General features: G+C 45.1%; 1 long non-coding RNA gene across 1 annotated transcript; it reads right to left on the bottom strand.

Moving 5' to 3' along the window:
* Positions 1 to 318: 318 nt before the first annotated feature.
* On the bottom strand, positions 319 to 2,727 carry LOC109616581. Its single transcript, XR_002197777.2, has 3 exons — positions 2,575 to 2,727; positions 1,752 to 2,000; positions 319 to 1,469 (listed from the first exon to the last, which is right to left on the bottom strand). It is a non-coding gene; the product is annotated as an uncharacterized LOC109616581 (long non-coding RNA).
* Positions 2,728 to 22,436: the final 19,709 nt, after the last annotated feature.

The following is a 22,436-nucleotide window of genomic DNA, read 5'->3' as shown; positions in this document are numbered from 1 at the left end:
ATGCTGATGCTTCAGATGCTGAACTAGTCTAAAGAAGGCCAGTTTTATTGCTATGTTAATCAGCACAATAGTTTTCAGCAGTGCTAACATAATAGCAAATGGGTTTTCTAATGATCAATTAGCCATTTAAAATAATAAACTTGAATTTGAAAACATAATGTGCCATTGGAACACAGGATAATGTGCCTCTGTATGTCGAACAATGTCACACTGTATTTGTGATAAATGTTATGTTTTCTTAATGGACCAAAAATTTGCTTTTCCTTTGAAAACAAGGACATTTCTAAGTGACCCCAAACTTTTGGACGGTAGTGTGTATATAAAAATCTCAACATTAAGTTAACATTGTTAACCATAGTGAACTAGATTGGCAGACACAGAATACTCAAAAACTGACATGCACTGTGTACTTGAGTACCGATACCATGTAATTCAGTACCAGTAAGATTTGCAGATATCGGATCTTAAAGATTTGATTTGGATAAAAAAAAGCATCCATATTAAGTTAAACATAGTTTACAGTACTGAACCAGATTTGCAGACACAGGAAACTCTGAATCTGACATGCACTGTGTACTTCAGTTCAAATTCCATGTAATTCTTCGGTCAACAAACCAGTACAATCCAATAGAAACAACAATTATGAGAGATGACATGTTACGTCACTGCAAAGCCTTCATGAACCTCCTGCTTATCCTTCTGTATCCATGCATAGATAACAACAACACACTGAGAAGTTGAAAAACCACATCTCCTTAATAGCAGCTTGTGAAAATCAAACAGTGACTTCGGTCCTGGGGACTGTTATTAATGTGTTTCCTCGTTGCCTCCTGTCAAGCTGTCAGCATGTCCGCCGGTCTTTTACTTCCGTCCGTCCGTCATTCCTCCTTCTCCTTAGCGAGCGTGTGCGTGTGTATGCGCTGTCGCACAAAAGGAGGGGTGTGTTCTTTGGCCATTGGCTCAGTGAACCGTAGGGGGCGGGGCCAGACGCAACCGGACAAGACATGTATTTGGCAAGGGGTTGTTTGCCTTGTCAGCACGTCTAAACGTCACAAAATGACACAGTATTTCACTGTAGTGTAACTCTTTGAACGACATCACCCCCCCCCCCCCATCTCTTCTAACCGGATCCGCTGCTTCACCCCGGTGTTGACTGTAATCCGACAGGTGTCCGTAAACAGGTACAGAAACTGCCTCCAACCACAGCCACATACTGAGTGAACGTCGCGAATTGGCCCGAGGCATTTTCCTCCTGCCTACCGCCAAGAACAAGGCGTGGGACCTCCCTTTGTGTTACGATGTTACAAATCCTTCAACAAACCACCTTTTTAAAGACATGCTAGTTTCTATTACCCGCGAGACGGCTGACGTGCCAGTCAAGTCGAGAACTTCAATAGGGGGACAACCACATTTTAAGATAAGCTAACATCTGATCTGTCATATCCTGCTTGGCAGAAGTCTTCACATTCCTGGGCAAAAGAAAGAAAGAGATACATGCCTGCATGTTTACATCACAAACGACTGTCATTACCAGACAGAATTGCATAATAACTTTTACAAGTCTAAGTGCCATCGTATGGTTACAACATAAAAAAAAAACGTGTCTAACTGCCTAACTTGTTATTAGAGACGTACTGACTAAATTTAATTTCACTACGTGAGGTGGGATAAGAATTCCCACGTGAGGTATGCATAAAGTATGCAAACGCGTACGCATACCTCAGTTGGAACCGGAACATTATGATAATTACCTTTTTGTTTGTAAAATCTCAACTGGGAAACAACCAATGCAAACTCTCCAACGGTGAGAGAGTGCTGCCATTGGAGTGGATGAATGCGGTCGTGTGTCATCGCTCCATCAGCCAGGTAGCAGCCTCCGAGAGGTAATTATGCGTTCCGAGTTCCCACTGGACTTCACAAGCTGCTGACACCCATTACTCTGGCTCCAGCACGCCCATGTCTTCTCCACAACTTACGTTACAGGGGTTTTTCTCCATATACTTTGTAACATGTAATTTAATAGACAGAAACAGCTTTATTTTTTGACGATTTCACAGAACATTTCCCCTAAGTTGTTTTTAGGGTGTGTGAGTGTGTGTGTGTGAGCATTGTTGAGGGAAAATGGATACTCTTCGATTCTCACTGTTAGAAAAAAAGGATAGTCAGGTAAAAAAAAATCACATCAAACACAAAACATAAACAAACATGTTTTAAGGATTCCTCCCCTCAAGTGTCCAGTTATCCTTGCCTGGAAAAACGCATTCATTGCTTCGGCCAAATGCCACAAACATTTCTTCACTGCAAGGAGCCTGTATTTAATCACCTCCCCAGGGAAAGGTTGTAAAAGATAAACCATCTGATTGTTCTTAGAAACAAGGGGTTCCATCTGATTGGTCCCCGGAACTGTTGGGCCACACCCAGAACACATGTACATGTAAAGTAAACCAGTTTTAAATTTGTAATTGGTCAAACAGCATCCAAATACCACAGTGTAGAGTCAGACTGAAATATCTAGAAAGCAATAGTGCAGTGAAAGATTTCAGTTGAGTTGACAGTAGTCAGGCAACATGTTACCTTGTCTGAACTGCAGGCTCTTCTCAGCGTCTCTATCCAGCCACGTGGGTAATTGCTCTCCTATCTTATCCATTAGTTGCTATGGTAGTTAATAACCTCTCTCTCAAGAACAGGTAAACAAACATTTCCAATAGGACCAAACCTCACACTTCTCCAGCCTTTCAACGCTACCCTTCACCCAGGTACTTATCGGTAATGGCGCTAGCATGCAATGTTAGCGCTAGCCATAGTTCCAATCAGGGCCCCATGACAGCAACACTTGTTCAATTACTCTGAAGGGGGACCTCATGTGCTGATTAGTGCCTCTGATTCTCCTTATTCGCCTGCTAATTGCGCTCGGCTAATTAATGCATCGAACTAACGTTGCGGCGCCTCACCGAGCTTGTGTTGTTGTGATGACAGCAGATGAAATTAATTGAAACACAGAAGGGGGCTGAGGCTTTTTCATCAGCTGCAGGAAATCATCCGTCTGCTCCCTAGTGAGCACGGAGAAGAACTGCTCTTCCATTTGTTGCCTTGACTGTATTTTCCTCCCTCTCTATCCTAGCGGTTCGGCCCAAGATTCCAAAGGGGTAGTTTAACTCAGTACGGTGGCCATTTTGTCTTCCCAAGATTAATTGTGGGCACATGGGAATGCAATAGAATGTTGAGGTCCAACGATCCCTGCCAAAGACTGGTAAAAAAGAAAGGAAAACAAAGAGAAGAGAGGGAAGGCCAACTTCTAAAAATGGAAAAGGGGAAAGTGCCGTGTTTATGTTCTAGCGTTGGTTACCCACTGTGTATTGCGGTCAGGTTTAAGATAGCAGTGGTCTGGCTCATGATGGGTAGCAGAAGCCCCAGGCCTTCCCAGGGTGGAAATCCGTGTAGCAGACACAATAAATCCCCCTTCATTGGGAGGCTCGGGCAAACTGTGTTTAGCTTCCTTGTTATGGTATTGTCCCGTCTATGCTAGCATGAGCTGCACGTCAGCTGGGTTGTCATAGGCTACCACAGGTCAGTCGGTGCGTTTTTTTTTAATCTACATCCATGTTCCACTTAAAATGAATAACCAGGCTATTTCTTGGCATTACTTTAGGAGTTGTCTTCATTATTTCACCAGGAATCTCAACACGACAAGTGGAAGTATTTTCTCCCATTTTCTCTTCAGTGTCAGTAAGCTAACACATAAATGTGTTCCGTCATGGCCAAAGTGAGAATGACACGAACACGTCTGTCGTGGCCCATCTGTGTGTTTGGGTTAGTGCTGGCAGCCAACGTAGATGTGTTATCTGAGCAATATCTTATTACAGAAACTCAACTGCCAGTACTAACTTCTTCAGATGTACACACACACACACACACACATACATACATGTGCACACTATAAGATGCTGCATCTGCTTACACACAATAATTTATTTGTGCTAGGTGTAGGACCTGTGAATGCTTTCAGGATGTTTGTTCTCGCAGTTGTATTGGAGAGGGATCTTAAGAGAAGTCAGATTCAAGAGACAGTCTAATGACCTGGTACCTGCAGTATGTCCAGAGGTTTAAGTGAGGGAACTGACATCTGTGTGGAATAAATATTTACGCGTGTGTATCTATAAATGCTTTTCAAGCCTGTTTGTTCCAGATTCATTATCTGTATGTGTGTGATAAAATAAATGAATCAGCATTGCATCAATGCATGCCTCTGTGCCTTTTAGGGGTGGTCAGACTGAGGACTTCCTCTGACGCCATCACCCAACAAACACTAGACACTCCACATCTGGTCTGGGCCATGGACCCGGCCCCAGAGACAATTAGAGGTTTGAAATGAAGATAAGCAAATAGTCTCAAGTATATCATGGACTCCATTGCGGCCATCTGCCCTGAGGGGAGAAATGTACCTGTGTGTGTGTGTGTGTGTGTGTGTGTGTGTGTTTGGGCATGTGTCATCCAAAGTGTGATAGAGAGGGAGGAGGGGAGGTGAAGCGTGCAGTTCTGGTGTTAGTTCACCTGTTTTTTCCCTATCAGCTGCCCTCTCTGTGTCCACAAATGTTGACATTCGGCTGTCTGAGCTCAGAAGAATTTCTTATGTTCACCGAGGGGAAATTGCATTTCACAGCGCACGCCTGGTGGCAGCCACACAAACACGCGCACACACTAGTTCAGTACACAACCGGGCGCTCCATGCATGGAAGCCATGCTTGACGGACCTGTGAGGTCACAGGAAGGCGTGGCCAAGTGCAACAAACCCTGGCAATCCACGGACGTAGTTCACGGCTGGGTCCACTCCAGGTTTGCTCTCCTGTCTCATTCTTTCTCACTGCCTGTGCCACTGTACATTCTCAGGTGAAGCCTCATTGTTTTCCCGTCAGCAGAGCATGCCTGCATCCTGGCTGTGTGGAACGATTCATTTAGAAAACCACTGTTTGTTCATTTTCTAGGGTTGATAGTGAGGTAAACCATTCCCTCAAAGCTGCAGAGATGCATGTTTTATATGAGGACCTGGAGTCACCATTTAGACAGTAGAAATGTAAACAGTTTTGCCCCCAAAAGGAAAAATTATATCTACATCTTAGGGGTTAGGTTTAGCATTAAACATTTGGGGTTACTGTTAGAACCATTAGGTTTAGAGTTGGGGGTTATGTTTAGCTTAAGTTTAGGCATAACGGTCAGGTTATTTAATTTAATCTTTGGGTAAGGTAAAGATTAGAATAAGTGGTAGGTTATATATTGTTCGAACAAAGAAATTAAGTGTGTGTGTGTGTGTGTATGTGAGTGTGTGTGTATGTGTGTGTGTGTGTGTGTGTCTAAACATGATGTAAGGAAACACTGTAAGCAAGGTCTTTCCCTTTAAGCCACTATGTTCCCAGTCCTCACTATCACACATGCTTTGTAGATTTACTCCAAATCCTTTACACTGTGGACATGTCTACATGGCTCCCAACGCTGCGCTTCTGTAGATCAAAAGATCAATGGATTTAAGCAGCACCTGTTCTGTAGCCGGATCACTGCCTGTTCTGTAGCCGGATCAGCACCTATTCTGCAGCTGGATCAGCTCCTATTCCATTCCCGGATCATCTGCGTGCGATGCTGTCGCGTTTTGGCATGAACCATCAGATGACAAGGTGACGGCCGGGCAGATGATTATCAGTAATCAGGTGTCCTGCACTGGGAAAGACCACAGGGAACCAAGACAATGGATGTGTAATGGAACAGGTCGTTGATTCTGTCCTCCGAGATCAATTTAAAAACAATAAAGAGGGAGATTTCAAAGATGGAGTCAACGCCAGCCGGGAGAGAACAAGCACTGATTTGCATGAATCACCTCGTCGCGTGTCACTGTAAGGCCGCCTTCTTTTATTCGTCAAATGAGACTCAGAAGGTCATTGTGCTCTGATCTTCAAAAGGGGAGAAGAGATTGCATGCATAATACAAGACTGCATGCGGCTTTTTAATCCCAGTGTTTTTTGTCTCTCAATTCATTCTTATCTGACACCTTGCCCTTTCTAAATCTATTTGCACAAACCGCTGAAGACATTACCAGGAATGATGGCATTTAAAGGATATGATTGTGATTTTGCAATGGTGGCTGAGGGAGTTATTATTGTACAATTGTGATGATGTAATCTATTATTTTTGTTCTGAGGGAAAATGTACAAAAGGGAATAGTTGAGCTGAAAGAAGTGATAGAATCGACTAATTATAGTCTCTAAGCTTAATAGAGTTATATGGGGATTTGTAGTGTTTTGGAGTTCAGATAAACAGAGATCAAACAAATTTATTTACAAAATGAGAAATATTGTAACTTGAATTATTCATATGAATGAATAATAATATTACTTGAATATGCATGATGTGAATTAAATGAATGTGAATAATAATATTTCCAAGATATGTACATCACTGACACTCAGTCACATATCCCACATTGGCTCCTGTTTCCATCCAGCGTGCTGTAAGGATCCGTTTTCCTGTAGAGGACATTGATTTCCTCCTGTTCTGGGCAAATGACTGTTTTCAAAGGCTGAACTGGCACTGCATACAGGCTGCCTCAGATGATAGCAAATTAGTGATTGCAGTCATCTGACACCAGAAGTGTTTCTGGAACATCTTCTGATCCTTCAGCTGACCATTTAGGTGAATCTGCATGTCTTTGGGTCTGTATTTATTTACTCTCTGTGTGGGGATGTAGTTCCAAATTATGCTGTATGATTTCTGAGGGTCAAAATCCACATTGCCAGGGGCATACTAAGAATTACCTATGAATAGCCATGAAATTCCCATTAATAACGTGAATATGATCATGAAATCAAGAACCTATGTCCAATCAGGAATTCTGTTTCCACAAAAACCTTCTAGAGATATGTCCAATAAGGCATTCTGTTTCTACAAAAACCTTCTAGAGATGTGTCCAATCAGGCATTCTGTTTCTACAAAATCTGGCATGCAAAAACAGAGCCACTGCCAAATCGTTCCCCTCCATACTTGACACCCTTGCCCCGCCCCCATGACCCCCCCAGCACGGCACTGCACTGTATGTGACGCCTAGACGTCTTTCCCCGTCCGCTCCGACGGCTAAAACAGAAGCAGCGAGCCAAGCCGGAGTCCCACAATGCCCCGTTCCTGGCCCTTTCAGGAATTATTCATCCGAGGTTGAGAGATACGGATGTCACATCTGCCACCAGAGGCACAGCTGCTTTTGGGAGAGATGCCTTCTGCCATTAGCAATGCTCTGATCAGATTAACCACCAGGCCCATTGCCCACGATGAGAAAGATGGAGACGGAGAGACCTGCCTGGCGTGGCACAGCTTGGCACGGTTGGCAGGCTGGAGTGACCGCTGATGTAGCGTATTTAGCATGCTGCCCGCCGCCACAATGACAAGACGCTCGCGCCAAGAAAGGGAAAGGGGGTTGTAGGGTAACGGGCCTCTGCCTCTCTCTCTCCCTACACACACACGTTTCCCTGCATCTTTGTGCATCACTGACTTTGCAGGAGTCCAGCGGGAATCAATAGCAACGCATCGTTTTTTGACAGGGACCAAACGTCCAGCTAAGACATGTTTCTGTGTGAGAAACAAACTACAACTGGCGACATTGCACATTGAACAACATCCCGAGTGATATCGGACAAAAAATGAGTTCCCTCACATCACACGTGTTCCAGCCAACCGCAAGTTAATAAAAAGCGGATGATATGCAGGTCGCCATTAGGAAAAGCTCAGTCAACACTTCTGTATTTCCCATGTAAAGGTGATTGGAGCAGGGAGGCCCATACTGGGGCAACTGAGAGCAGTAATGAGTTGGAGCCAGGGAGGGAGGCAGGGAAGGAGGCAGGGAAGGAGAGATGACCAAAATAATGGTTTGGAAGGAAATAATGACAGGGGAGAAATGGGGAAGAACAGGCAGTGCGAGGGAAAGAAGTGGAATGGAGGAAGGGAAGCGACAGCGAGAGAAGAAGAGGGAGAGCGAGGGATGTGATGAGTGCCCTCCCGTCTCCCTACCTGTGGCGGAACAGATTGGGCACGCCGCAGAGCGTTCTGATTGCCGCGGCGACGGAGCGTCAGCTGACAGATGGCACCGAGACGCCCTCGACTCGTATGATTGGACGGGCAGTCGCTCACAAACACACACTACATCGCAACCACACGCACACACACGTACACTCACAGGATCGCACAATGCACCTCAGACATGAGCACAAACACATAAACGTGTACGCGTGTTTTAACACACGCACACGCACCCACCGCACAGATTAGCGGCCTTACTAGGAGGAGGGAAAATGTAGGACACGGTTGTTCGGAGCTGGATTGGTAGTATTATGTATGAATACAGCTATTCGCTCGCTGTGTACTTGTACAGTGTGGGATTTCTGCATGAATTCCATCTGCAATTTTCCACATAAGAGTCAAAGTCGTTTTTTTTTTTTTTTTTGCCAAAGAAGTTCCCTTCACACAGTTTTCACTTCACACTTCTAGTCAGTCACAGTTAGGCACCAACTCTACCTGCAAGCCACCAGGGCTGGCTGTCATCTCTGAGCAGGAATCCTGGGTAATATGCAACACGACACCCCTGCATCAGGCAGCCAATGGAGTGGCGGCACAGAGAAAGCCGAGCAGTGTCTGAAAAATCATGAAAAGAGCCACAGAAAAGCCAGCGGTAGCTTCAGCAGCTGGTGCCAGACATGAGAGAGGACGGCTGTGTAAACCCCCCCCACACACTTTTTTTTAACACAAACATTTCCTGCTCACTTCCTCCAAGCTGGGCTGTTTGACCACCGTCAGTCTAATTGCTCATCAGCGTTTTGACTGAGTGACTTCAGACAGGAGCCTACTGCTCTGCTCTGGCAAGACCAACTGGGAAGGTGGAGGGAGTGTATATGTGTGTACACGAGTGTAATACTGTGTGTGTGTGTGTCTGTGTACTTCGTCTCACCACTGTGAGCCTCTGTTCATTATGCATTGACTTTCATTGGATAGACATCCAAAATAACAGAAAGGCCTTTGAAAACCAGGGCAACTTCCATGGAACAAAGGAGACTGTTTGACTTTCATTTTGCTGCGCGCAATTCTGTTTCATCCCCTTTGAGTGTTTGTGTGTGCTCGTCGGGTGGTGGTGGGGGGCTGTGTGGGCGAGTGCGCGCGTGTGTGTGTGTGTGCGTGTGTGTGTGCTGTCAGTGGAGGATGCACGGAATGTGTGTCAACTCAGAGGAACGCTGTTATGATTCATCCCCTTCCGCACGGTACACAGAATTCCCTCTCATCCTGAGGTCGTGTAAGTCTTATGACCGGCCATAAAAGTCCCTCTACCATCCCTCTGGTCCCTCCTCTTGAACTCACAACCTCTCTGTAGAAAAAAAAAAACAACCCATACAATTATCCCAGAACCAGTCAGCGAAATCATATAACTGTGAAATAGACAATAACATGGCGTATCGGGCAGCCATTTTCCCCACACCAATCACTTTCTCTCTGCACCATTTGCCTCCCCTCGCTCTCCTCGGTCTCCCTCCTCTCTCTCTCTCTCTCTCTCTCTCTCTCGTCTCTTTCTCTTTTCATCCCTCTCTCTCCTCGTTCCATCTCCCCGCCTTGGCATCCACTCGGCAGGCAAATAGGTTGCATGTGTCGGCCGCCTCCCTCCCCGCCACCGCTACCCGACACCACCCGCCGCCGTAAATATCCCGTTATGAAAGGTGGGTAATGAAAAGCGCTGCCTTGGTAATCCGTGACGGAAGGCAGTTTCACGCTAGTTTAGCTTCCCTCTATCTGGGGCTGTGGCGTCCCCCGTGTGACCCCCCCCCCCACCCCCCCAGTGTACGCCGACGGGCGGGCGGACGGCGATATCGGCCATCTGTCTGACAAGGACGGCAGACATGTCTGTATACGCCAGGACCTGTGCCACGCTACCACTTGATCGAAAGTAACACACAAGCACTGGGATGGATGTATCCAGACAAACTGCCTCTGTGCTCGACTCTACACGCACTCACCTGACCGCCAAGCCTCTTTCATTAAACAGAAACGTCCCCGTAAACCATTAACTTCACTGGAGCGTGTATGGGTGCTTTGTGTAAAATGCTAACAGTGAAAATGAGTCACAGTCAATGAGAGCCTGTTCGCCTGTCCTCGTAATCCAACCCCGGGGTTAGGCCGTGATTGGTTAGAAGTACGCTTTTATTTCAGGGACCTCTGCCTCTCTGTCATTCACACAAACGCACACGTCCGTTGTATGAACGACACATTTGTCGGGCTGTACCGTGTGGGTGGCGGAGAGTTTGGCTCTTGGCCGTGTCTCCAGGAACAGTAGAATTCCACTGCCGGTCTTTTGTCAACTCATTCTGATCCGCGGCTTGTCTTGGATCACATGTGACTTGCGTGAACAACGGAGTAATGTGTGAAATATTAGTTGTGGTCGGTTGGCAAGCACCACTTTAAATGCATGTTTTGGATACAGTCCTAATGCTGACTTAACAAGGCTATTCTCCACTCGCTCCGTGATGAAATGTGAGTGTGCTTTTAAAGTCATGAAGGACCACTCTTTGAAGTGTTGAAACAGGAACCTGCATTTCGTGATGTAATATAATCACTCCTTCAGATCAGATAGAGTCATCGGTGGTCTGTATCATTTCATGATGTAATATAATCACTCCTTCAGATCAGATAGTGTCATCGGAGGTCTGTATCAGAGTCTGAAATGTCATCACATAGCCGATCTTAAGACTGACTGACTGCGAAAAACCACCCAGGACACACACGTTGTTGGTTGATCGATTGGACGCCATTAACGATAACAATTCTTATTTTGGAAGCACAGGTCTTTGTCTTTAGTATTATAGTGGAAACTCATGAACTTGGCAGCGTGTAACACCATTCATATTTTCCATGCTAATGTAATGTCGGTTATTTCTTGCATATATTACTCATTTACGATTGTTTACCGGACAAAGAAAGAATTTGGATCCAGAAGTATTTATCTATGTTATGATTTTAAATAGTTTTTGTTGTTATTGGATTGAAAACGTTTACATTTTGAGATGTCAGAGGTATAAATGCAATATAGAAACATATTTATTTAATTATCATAATTTTTTAGTTTTTGCTGATGTTGGTAATTATGCAGGTCTTACTATCACTGTGGGTTGGGGTTTTTCTCCGTTGGTAACCACTGATCGGGGCCGATGGCGGTTCACAGCAGCCAGTGGTATGTCCCTCAGCGGAAGCTTCGCTCCCAGATACTGGCAGACCTTCCAACAGAATAGGTAATTCTGGAGCAGCAGCCGTTGCATCTCACCGAGCCAATAGATTTACAATTCATACGAGGCCAAGTTGTATGGGGTGGAAAGTTGGAAACGCTTTGCCTTTCTGCCGGGATTTGACAGAGGTTGGTCACAGAAGCCTAAACCCCTTGAAAGAAATTCAAATGTCCCATTTCTGCCAGGATTCTATCAGTCATGTGTTTTTGTTTGCCTTCAATGTCTTTCTCGCTGTCGTCTTTGGTCCTCGTTGACAGTTTAAGTTGAATTCAACGGTTAGGCGAATGTGGATTTAAAAGGTTGGAACATTTTAAATACATTCTTTCCTGCTGCCTTAACGGCAGAGCTGAGAGTTTGACAGTTCTGCCTGGGCATTGGAAAAACCCAGAGCCACGTATTTAGTGAGGTAGGATCATCCTACTGAGCTGAATCATTTGAAGTATTTTCAATGTCTTTTCAACCAGAAAAACATATTTTCAATGTTCTTTGTGTGTTGGAATATAATTATTATTAGTGATTTAAAGGTTGAAGGGCGGCTGGAACATTTCATTTACACATCTCAGACACCTCGCACTAGCAAACGTAACATTTATTTAAGCTCTAACCTTAGCTAATGTTCTAAGAAAGGAAGGGTCTGTTTTGGGCCTAGAATGTAACTATATATAATAATATTAACGTATAACCATAATAGCTATAAATGATATTATAAAAAAACACCATCCCAAGAATAGCAAAATAATTTGCTGATTTTAGATGCTAAAAGGCCAGCATAATCCTGATGTTTCACAGTAACATTTTGGAAATGAATTATTTTAAATTTGTAAAAACACTGACTGCCACAATACTAACTACGTAACTCATGATTTACTTTTGACATTTTTCATTGGTACCTGTGGATTTTTTTTATTGCAAAAACCCAAGTTATTGAAAACAACTACAAAGCAAACGTCTGGTCCCGTCACAATGTCCAGACACAATAAATGTCAAAAAAATGTTGACATTTATTTAAGCCTAAGTGATTTACTGGACCCCACATTACGATAATTCCCTTTTCTGCAAAAAAAAATTTTTTAATTAAAAAAGAAAAGAAAAAAAAGACCACCTACTGTCAACGATTCACAGCGTGGAGCGCCCCCCAGCTCTGAAACTCAGCACTGCACCCAGACAGACAGCAATGTCGATTGAAACATGTAACGTGTTGAAATGTGATGGCAGCCAGCGTAGGTCGTGTGATCCCTTCAGGATTATCTCTGACTGGTGCTCTGTCAGTGCAGGGAGCATAAACCCTGAGTGTTTTATTACAGTAATGTCTCAGGGAGATTGGCAGAGGACAGACAATACTATAAGCCGAGCGGCTGTGGGGAATGAGAGACTAGAGCGTTGCCATTGTGTTAGGCTGCTGTAAATGCTTTTGTAGCTGTAAATTCTTTCAGTTCATGCACAGGCTCAGTGTGAATGGACGGGGGTGTGGGCTGTGTTTATCTAATACACTTTCACAGTAGAGGCAAATAGTTCAGAATTAATTACATTTTTGAAATGTCTTAGTGTGTGCGCGCGTGTGTGCATGTGTGTGTCTGTGTGTGTCGTACACTCTCAGCACAGAGGTGTGAGAGCTCAGGTTGTGGTATCCACTGAAATGTAAAAGCTCATCAGAGATAATTCTGGAGCCACATCAATGCCAGGTATGTGGCCCTGACACCCAATCCTTCATGGTGGCTGGTCCACCCAGACCCCAGGGAAGACACTTCATGTCTGGGTGCATCTACAGGGAAGAGCAGGGGAATCAGTCATTTTAATGGGCCTGTCACATCTGTTTTTAGGACCCAGAAGAATTGGCTCCTCCGGGGCTGAATCAAGTGACCCAAAAATGCTGCAGCAACAAGCAGGGAGAAGGAGAGGTCTAAATATCCTATCGGAGCGAAAGAGGGATGGAGAACAAAGATGAAGAACGATAGCTTGACGGGTGAGAGATGGCAGGGAGGGATGTGAAGAGAGAGAGAGAGAGAGGGGGGGGGGGGAGTGAGGGAGGGAGGAAGACATTTCTTCTAAGCTATTCCATCCTGAGATCTACACAGTCAGTCAGTCCAATTTGACACTAACAACCTCACTGTGCAACATGTTATCTTCATGTGATCCATGTCGTCCACCAAATAACATGCTTAGACTGCACTTCCATTTAGATGTTTCACTTATGTCATTCCATGACCTCATTTTCCCCTCCTGTTAAGATTCTTCCAAGATAAACATTCCATGCTGCAGGGGTTATAATAACACAGTTTTCATGGCTTTGACACTCGTCCAGGACCAAAGTTGGCTGCAGCTGCTGAGCTTGTGTGTGTGTGTGTGTGTGTGTGTCTATAATGTACTCAATAATATTTACGCTGGTCTATGTGTATGTTTTAAATACTGGGAAAATTGGTGTAAGTCTATAATTCACCATGTACTCTCTAAATACTGTATATATGTAGATTTTAAGTACTGTGTTTATGTATGAGGGTAGGTTTATAAGGGATAACGCAGAGTATTTCATTTGTCGGTCGATGACCTCGCCACTCAGTAGGGTGATGATATGTCACAACATTTGGTGGTAAGCGCCTCGTTTTGTTACTGTGCAACCGGCACTGACAGGGTTGGGTCTCGGTGGCCTCTGTCACTGATACACTGATCACACACGTGAATGGACAGAACACACACGCGCACGCCCACCTCAGACAGACACACACACGCCTCAGGAAGACACACACACATCAGAGACACACACACGCACACCTCAGAGAGACACACACACACACGTCTCAGAGAGAGAGACACACACACCTCAGAGAGACACACACACAAACACACCTCAGAGAGACACACACACCTCCGAGAGAGAGAGAGAGAGAGAGACACACACACACACCTCAGAGAGACACACACACACCTCAGAGAGAGAGAGAGAGAGACACACACACACACCTCAGAGAGACACACACACACCTCAGAGAGACACACACCTCAGAGAGACAAACACACACCTCAGAGAGACACGCACACACTGCCCAGTTTGGCCCCTACAGTGTGTGTAATGAGAACATAACACTAAGGACGTTAGCTTGGACCTCCACCCAGACTCCCTTGTCCAACTGGACCAGCATGGTGAGGAGAAACCTGCGCCTGCCCAGGACATCCTTCACAGGGCCGCGCAGAGGAAACAGGATTCCCTTTTTCTGTAGCCCACCATGGTCATTTACGTGTGCCGCTGGACACTGACCCGGAGAGGTTGGATGTTTTTATTTTTTTTATTTAACCCCTGTGTAACTTGGTAGGCCTGTTCCGTGGGACGCATGTGCATTAGAATGAGCTGCATAAGCTTGTTGGATGTGTGTGTGTGTGTGCGTGTGTGTGGGTGAGTGTCCGCCAATGAAAGAGAGAGCCTCTACTAACCCCCACTACTCTCCCCCAGCTCTGATTACTGCTGTTTTGGCAGCTGACTCTAAGTAACAGAGGCCCGGGCTGTCAGGGAAATTTGTAGCTGTCTTCTTTACAGGGGCTCTTCATTCCAATCAGCAACTGTCAGCTCAGCCAGTCTCCTTATTAATGATGATGGGCCCCATAGCTGCAGTGACCCAGCCACCAGTCCTGCTCCTCCACACTGCACAAGGCTGAGACGTCGGTCGGCCAGGAAGGCCCTGCTAATGGGGGAGAAGTCAGAGACATTTGGAAAATGTAAGCACTTAGTCTGCAGAGGGATCGTTTGTTTCTGTATGGGTGGTCTCCATCTAAAGCAGGGACTCTGTTGAGATATCAGGTGATATTTATTTTGGGGGGGGGGGGGGGGGGGGCAGAACGCTGGACAGGAGTTGTGTCTTTCCCACGAGTTAATAGCTGAATCAGATCTTATGGATAATGCATAGTGCATTATGGGATGAACGAAGGTTGGCTTCCAAGAAGACACCATTAATAGAAATGCTGAATAGGCGAACGTTTGTGCGAATTGTGCCTGTGACAGAATAAGCAACAGACGATGGAGCGACTAGTGACTAGCGTGCTTGTATGTGTGTGTGTGTGTGTGTGTTTAGGGGGCCATATTTCGAACCAGTACATAGGTCCACAGCTGCACTATAAATCATTCACCTCCAGAGCATCAGGACGGACCAAAATGGTTTCCGTTCTCGCCTCGGGACAAGGAGGAGAATTCTGCACCTGCCAAAATATAACAAGCAGCTCCCCTCTCAAATCTTGTCAACAAGTCACACTTGCCACTAAGGAGATGACCCCCAACTTAATGACACCCTAACCCACAAACTCAAAATGACACGTTTATTCTATGACACTAAGGTATTATTAGTTTTTTTAAGGTTTATTCTATGACACTAAGGTATTATTAGGTTTTTATAAGGTTTATTCTATGACACTAAGATATTATTAGTTTTTTTTAAGGTTTATTCTATGACACTAAGGAATTATTAGTTTTTTTTAAGGTTTATTCTATGACACTAAGGTATTATTAGTTTTTTTAAGGTTTATTCTATGACACTAAGGAATTATTCGTTTTTTTTAAGGTTTATTCTATGACACTAAGGTATTATTAGTTTTTTTTAAGGTTTATTCTATGACACTAAGGTATTATTAAGTTTATTTAAGGTTTATTCTATGACACTAAGGTATTATTAGTTTATTTAAGGTTTATTCTATGACACTAAGGTATTATTAGGTTTTTTCAGGTTTATTCTATGACACTAAGGAATTATTAGGTTTTTTCAGGTTTATTCTATGACACTAAGGTATTATTCGTTTTTTAAAGATTTATTCTATGACACTAAGATATTATACATTTGGTAATACAGATCTGGTAATACGCCCAAACTAGTTCCACTGCTTTTCTTTCACATTCATCCCCTGTGATCAGGGGACTTACTTCAACAAGCAATAATCAGATAGAACCGAAAACCTGCAGTAGTCCTGGCCTCATAGGTTGAAATTGGAATACCTCTGCCCCGCAGGCAAAGAGGCGCTCTGTAATTGACTTTTACTCACCTGATTATACCTGCATCAGCTGGACACATTCCTGCACTACGATAGGTATTTATTACCCTTTCTAGTGTTGTTGTGACTGATTGGTATTGTAGAGAATTTACTTCTGAACTCTGACAGTTCTTCATAGTTCACCCAAAACCACCCGTCACCCATAGCATGTGTTACCTCGGACATATGTTCGCTACATCGACCGACCTGACGTTACAGGAAACGCTGTCAAAAAAAAATCTTGCAGGCAGACATATTTAATGTGGCAGTGAGATAACAGTGTTTACATTTCTGAGGATGTCTTTTATCATGTAAAATTCCACCCCTGCTTCCACATGTTTTGGTGGAGTTTTTTTCCCCCTTTCCTTCTAACCTAATATTTTGTTGGGAGTTTCAACAGACCAGAACTAGAGTGCACCCCCATCAACGCTATGCTCTCCAAAACATCAATACTGGTACTTCATCTATGCGGGTTAAGGACACTGAAAACACTGGCTGATAAAAAGAGGCTGAAGAAAAAAATAGGGGAATGAGATCCAATGGCGGCAGACCACAGGAGCACACAGGGACAATGTTGGATGTGACCCATGGATAGAGTCCGGTCACCAGAGATTCTTCTAACCAGCCCATGAGTGGTAATAGAATGGGAGGATTTCAACAGAAGACGTAGACTACAGAAATAGACTAAACAGAATGTACATAAATAGATTATATAGAAGTATCTGTAGAAATAGACAACATAGATTAATACTTCGAAATAGGTTGAGTCCTTTGAATGGGCATTTGTTTTTAAGAGGTATTTTCTTTCCTATTTCCACAATGGAAAGGCTTTTGTTAAAGCGAGCAATTGTTCACAGATCAATCTATGGATTACTGCAACCCATAATTAGGCGTTTTACTCAACTACACTAAGGATAATAAGCAAAGGCCTCGTTGTAGGTCGCGAGTCTTCCTCAGGGTTGCCCATACACAAAAAAACGAAGGAATAAAAAGCCATCCCCCTCATCGGGCGACTAATTGTTAAATACGAAAAGTAATTGAAGTTCTAGCTGTTGTGTTTTCTACTACGTCTCTTTACCTGCGGTGGAGCCGGCTGTCTGTGTGGGCCGCTCCTTCTCGTGCCAAGTAATCACTCATCAGATAGAGCGGAGCACTGTTTTGGCAACTGCTGCCTACCAGCAGCCAAACAAACTGTCATTTAATAATAGAAAACAATGGAGGAGAGCAGGAATAAGAGAGCGGGGGCAGATGTTAATCTGTGTGTGTGTGTGTGTTTGTGTGTGTGTGTGCAACAGCAAAGCCAGGGCTCTTTCCAAAAGGTTCCTCTGAAGGCAACTCACTGTGGTTCACTGAGATCCCAACCAGCGTTAGTCCACAATGGGGGTTGGGGGTGGTTCATTCCAGCGGGCTGCCTAGTGTTTATCAACGCTCTGGGTGCGGGTGTTTGTGTGAGCGGCGGTGGAGTGTGCTGTGTGTGTGTGTGTCTGTGTGTGGTACTCCCAGCAGACAAAGCAGAGGGAGAGATCTTTTCCACGGGCGATCACTTCAGATGACGTGGCCCGAGCAGCCGTGCGTGACCCCTCGTAGGAGATCTCACGTGCGCGTGAAGCCGCGGTGGCTCCCTTCCGTCACAAATCACAACGCACTCACCTCCCCGACGCCTCAGTTCCTCTGTTTCTAACAGTTTTCGTCAGCCATTGAGACAGACCCTCTAAGACAGCTCGGTATCAGGCTGCATCGGAAAGAGGGCGTCGTTCTTACCCCGAGGCCCGGGGTCACAGAGGTCAAGCAGCGGGCTTGTGGGATGGTTGTGTGGTTAGGGAGGAGGATTTGTACAGTGGAACAGTGACTGGCGTCAGGTCTGGACAGGTCCTCTGGGAGGGTTACTGGTGAAGGTGGAGCATGCGGGTTGGACAGGTAATACAAAGGTTCGAGTCACGATCCACCCGGGAGGATAGGCAGGTCTATTCATGGGGAGCGGCTGCCCTCGGGTGTTCAAGGCTGAGCTAATGTTTTTAACCCGGTCCTTAATATACACTTGTGCTCAGAGATTGTGTTTTTCACATCGTTGAACTCCTAGTGGTTACAGCACGTGACTGGTAACCAAATGGTTACTAGATTGAATCCCCAGCTGTCAAGTAAAACATTTAAATCTGTAGTTCTGTTCCCAAGCAAAGCTGCTAATCCTTATTGCTCCCAGGTTGTGGGTGTGAACGAGACTGTCTGAGTCAAATTACCTGGCAAAAGGACAGTGAAAAAGAAAATAAGACAATACAATTGTACCACTGTACCAAGTACCATTGCACACTACAAAGATTGTACTGTGGGCTTTATGTATAGAATGTCTGACCCGTATTTACACAATATACACATTTAAATAAATCCAGGTATCATTTAAGAGAATGTCAGAATGCTTTGCCTGTCAGTGAGCCAGAGTTTGATTGATCTGCACGTTTTGCCAATTACTTAATGTGTCACTTGATGAGGTGTGAATTACCACAGGAAAAACAAGAGGTTCAACAGCCCAATTCTCAGGTCTGTTCCTGTGGCTGACAAAAGGGAATGTTCGCCAGGTGACTCTTTGTTTGATTTCATCTAGCAGCATATTTTCCTGTGTAACTAAAGTTATTTTCTCTGTCACACACACACACACACACGCACATGCACAGACACACACCACACACACAGCAAGTATATCGACACTCAGGTCTGGTTTTGCTGGGGGCTGAGACTTTGGAGTCAACAGTAAGAAAGTCCTGGCCAGTCCTTCCTTCAGGGAGATGTGTGAAAGTGAGAAGGTTGGAGCAGAGCGGCAGGTCTGTGGATCCCTGCTGGCTTGTGGAACCGGTGATTTTACCTCACGTCTACACAACAGAACCCAGCATACAGCTAGAACTGTGTGGTACCAGATTGGGGTTTGGGGATGAGGTGTTTTACATTTCAACGCTACCTGCTTCTCACCACACAGAAACACACTGACGAGCACACACACACACACACACACAATAATAGTTCTTCACTCATCCGCCCCTATACACACCCTCCTTCAAAAACAAAACACAAAGGCGCAGCCTGCTGTCCTTCTCACACGCTGTCAACCCTCCTAGCATTCACAACGACCGTAAATTACACGCTTACGGCTTTAATTTGGACAAAGTATGCCTGGCTGACTCCGGCTGGGGCAGACAGCTAGCGATAATAAGGTCAATATATATTCATTGTAGCGTCACTTGATGCTCCAGATAGCAGAAGAATGTACGTTTGTGGCCGTGGTGATTTTCCCAGAGTGGAGGATGACAGTGTGGCACTGTCACACCCCCCCCCCCCTCCATGTGTTCCTGAAGGGGAAACCAGAAGACTGATCTCATATGCACGCTGCTGGTTCCTCCATGACTTAGCTAATAATCATCGCTCTTTTATCCAAGACCCGGCAAAAAACTTCCTTCATTGCTCGTCGGTGCTACATAATTAACGCCCGCTGTGTCAACCAGCCTCTTTACTTCCTTCTCTCCCTACCCTTAACTCTGCTAAATGTTTGCGGAGGAGAGGAGGAGGCGCTTGTCGGGTTTCGGCGCTCGACCGCAGAGTTTTCATTATGTGACGGGTGTAATAAATGTCTCCCTGGGTTTGTCCTCCTCTGTGACTGAGCGTGTTTGTTTCCGCTGGCGGTGAATGGTGACGGACTGGCTGTGGTCGGGGGGTGTTTACACAAAGCACGTGTACATACGTAGATATGGGCTATACACACCTTGCAGACATGAAGACATAGACACAAATAAAGACACACAGGCCTACATATAATAATGGCTACTTGTGTGTGTAAAGCTCACATCCTGGGTTCAAGCCTGGTATGTGTCAAAGGAAGTACTCGTAAAGTAAGAGCTGCATGCAGACACACATGTATTGACACACACAAACACACATGTATTGACACACACAAACACACATGCAGTGACACACACACACACACACACGCACACCTTTCTCTTCCTGACCTCTCTGCTCTGTTTCCCTTTCCTCTCTGGATTAACACTTGTTCAAATGAAGCCAGGCTGCACTTGGATCCACACATTTATCCAGACAACACTGGCAACTACCAGGACACGGATAACATTACAGTGACAAATCAATTCCTTCCACTTGGTTTTATGAGAGGAATTACCCATAATTATCAGAGTCATCTGGACGCCAGTAGCCTCTGCCCCTCGGTCCTCTGGGCTCCCATGGTGTCGAGCGGCTGGACAACTTCCTCTCCAGCCAGCCAATTAGCTGTCCTAATGGTGATTAGTATGGAAGCGACATCGTAATCACACTGTCCAGATCTCTTAACATCTTTGTCTTGGGCCATCACTGGAAAGAAGAGCCTGTTCTGGGAGAGAAGGACCGTGGACAAGGTGCTGTTACACTGATAAAGACATTTTTGATTACACTCAATCGTATTGAGACACGCTGAGGCACCTCACACACACATACAATACACTCATTAACACACACACACACAGACCTAGAGACTAATGTAAAAACCTGATGATTCAGTAATTTTTTTAAATAAATCCTGCTTCCCTAGGTGAACAGTATTGAATATGAATGCATTGCTACTGACAACAGCAACGTAATGGATTGTATTTACAACACAGACAGTTGGGGCATAATTGTTCTGGATGGTTCCGAGCTGTACTGTTGGCTGACAGTAAGCTGCTCCAGCTTGAGGCTGGATGCTCAGGGACAGGGCTCAAGCAGGCTGTTAGAGGGGCTGTCAGCGGGGGTACAATAGAACCGTAGACCGGAGCCATCCTCCCAGCAGGAGAACAAATCTTCCCTGTCAGAAAGAGGCAGCACAGAAAACTTCATCCGCCTCAGGCCCTGACAGAACACTCTTAACGGCTGTGTCTTCTGGCCCAGGCCTGTGGAAAAATAACAAGGTCTGCTCCAGTCGTGACGTCTCCCGTTCGGACTTGCATGAGCGGGTCTGCATTGGGCCTGAAATTGGACTTTGTGAAATGTGGGGGGGGGGAAATATTGGATGATATTAAGGACTCTTGAATAGAGCTGCGAAGCTGATTTGGTGGATGTGTTAATGGTTTGGTAATTACACTGAGTAGAACAGGTGGCTGTCCAGGAATCTGCAAGGGAACCAAATGTCACGAGGGAACCAATTTGATGAAGCCTCTCTTCAACAGGGAAGACGAATGCCCACAACACACATTCAATTGAGAGTGTTGAGGCACAAGTGAGGCCAAATGGAATTAGGAGAACACGGAAACGTTTACAGAGAGGTTGGTTTTGGCAGGGATATCTTTGCGGATTCAGAGCCATTAGAACGCAACAAGAATTAATTTGCTAACTTCCGACACAAATCTATTCCATGATTAATGACAGTGTAATTTCATGGTCAGCGCTTCAATTTCCTCCCCGAAAATGAGATATATTCCCGATGCTAGCTGGTGAAATATATCACTTTTGCCAACTTTGAGAACTTGACAAATCTTTCCACCACACCTTTTTCTCACTCTTTCCACCTCAGAGGGTGGAGGGAACAGGAGGGATTCCGGATCAGGTTTCATCTGGGCGCAGGCTATAAGAAATTCCTAAGTTCATGGCAGAAAGAATTATTATGGAATGGACCAATGAGGAGTATCAGCATGAACGTCAAAGCTGCATAACGAACAAAAACAATAAGTGGTCACTCAAGTGAAACCACTGACATTTTCAGGACTTCCCCTGTTTCCAAAATAGAATGAAGTATGCAGGTCAGTTGTTACGCCTCAGACTGCGAGATACAGGTCCAGAGCCAACTGGAGGCTAAGTGTGTAGCTACACTACGAGGCAAACATAGGAGATGGGGGGGGGGGGGTTTATTGAGACTGAGGCACTTGGTTACAGTGGCGGCACACATAAATAAAAACACTTGCTGACTTCCTTTTTCATGCGCCGGTAAGATTCAAAGCCACCACCCATCCTGTAGATCTTGCATACACTTACTGGGGAGGGCTTCATTTCAGATGAGCTAGCGTAGCCGTTACTCTTTGGAAGTCATCGGCAGGTATGTGACCTATGAACTACATCAAGGAGTTCATACATTTTGCCTGTGGCTTGGCTCACCTTTCTGTAGCTTGCAATTTGTTCAGGTATTTT

Source organism: Esox lucius, chromosome 2 (assembly GCF_011004845.1).
Source record: "Esox lucius isolate fEsoLuc1 chromosome 2, fEsoLuc1.pri, whole genome shotgun sequence".
NCBI classification, from domain to species: Eukaryota; Metazoa; Chordata; class Actinopteri; order Esociformes; family Esocidae; genus Esox; species Esox lucius.
Note: the sequence above shows the minus strand (reverse complement) of the source record. Positions and strands in the feature narration are given on the sequence as shown.